A 1,723-nucleotide genomic window follows, 5' to 3' on the forward strand; every position below is an offset into this window, starting at 1 on the left:
AATGGTAACAAAGCAAGCACAGCTAGAACATCATTGATATATACTATGCAAGTCAACATAAAAGTTTCCAAACAAGGTTTCTCATGGCTTTGTTTTCATAAATGAGGATAAATGAATGGCTAATTATATACCAAAATTGTTTTATTTTTATTTTTTATTCATGGAGCATAGAATGTAATGCTACATATTGCAGTCTCACATCGCAGTCAGACGCTATGGTTTATGAGGCTCTAAAACTTTAACCTCATCTGAAATGTGTGGTAACTGTGTTAAGGGTGGTTCAAACCAAACTTACAAAAATGTCTCTTACAGAAGGTTAACTTTAGTTAAGGATGCTTTGGGAAACACCTAAAAAACTAAAGCATATCTTACGAATGACTCTGGGAAAGGCAATCCTGGACATCAAAATGTATTAATTCTCCAAATGATCACTATTTCTACAGGGTGCTTTCGATGCATAATTGTGTTCTCTAAGGCAGTTCTCTCTCACCAAACATGAAAATAAATAATATGAATACATAAACAAATCCTTATCATGAAAATAAATAATATTTATGAGTAAATAAATCCCTCATCAACACCAGGTTTCACATTCACCCCTCAGCTTCAGTCACTTAACAACCCTAATCCCATCTGTTATGCTACGTGACCTACGTGATCAATCTTTAATATTTTTCTTTTAGTTTTACACAGGAATAGATGTTTAATTTCTTGTGCTATTGTTTGGGGACTTCCCACAGTGGCCAGTCCTCTCACAGTCACATCAAAGTATGAATTCCCAGCAATCGAATCTAACCGAATATCTGCCCAATTATAGAGTCTGATAAACAGGATACAACAACAAAGCACAATTGGCAGGTGACAGCCGCAACACGGGACCATTGTACCGGGGATCCGTAAAAGGCCCTCCCTCACAGTAGAGTACAACATGCATTGTAGCCCACAATTGCTGAACACAACATGACTGTCCAACCATAGAACCTGAACAGCAGGGTAAAAAAGCAACAACAACAGGAATGACAACGACAACAAAAACAACAACAAACAAAGCTGCCTTTACATTTCACTGGGGTTTTCAAGCAAGCACCTTCCTTCATCAGGGTTTCATTGAATTAGGCCCACAACACCTCCAGAAGGCTCAACAGAGATGTATGGCATCCCAGACCCACCCCCCTCCACACTCATGACGGCTTAGGACACATGCCACTACCAGAGAAAACAACAGATACACCTCGAGATACACCTCCACAGGATTTCACATATCTCAGTGTTAATTCACAACCCCAAGTAGTCTGTGAGTGCCTCAATCACAACCACTGGCTTCACCGTCAGAGAGCTCCTTTAAAGCTCCTATGTAACATTGAGCTTGGCAGCAGCGTGTAAACACCAGCAAGTTAATATGGGCTTGGAACAAGATGGCAGGATAGCTGACCCATTTCTCTTCTTCCTTTTCACAAGCTTGTTCTCTCACTTCTGCTATCAGTTCTGCATATTGAGCCTCTTCAGGCTTCCTCAATCGCATCTTCAAAGGGAATCATTAACTCAATGAAGTAAACAATGCACTCACTCTCAGAATACAACTTCAAGTCTGGTCTCATAGCAGCCTCAACAATACACAGTGGGGGGGCACTGTAGCTCACACAGTAGCCTCGACCACATTCGGGCTTGAAGCTCAAGGAGGTCACGGTTTCGAATCCGGCCTCATGCCATTTCTCCTGTCCAC

Source organism: Sprattus sprattus, assembly GCF_963457725.1.
Source record: "Sprattus sprattus genome assembly, chromosome: 21".
NCBI classification, from domain to species: Eukaryota; Metazoa; Chordata; class Actinopteri; order Clupeiformes; family Clupeidae; genus Sprattus; species Sprattus sprattus.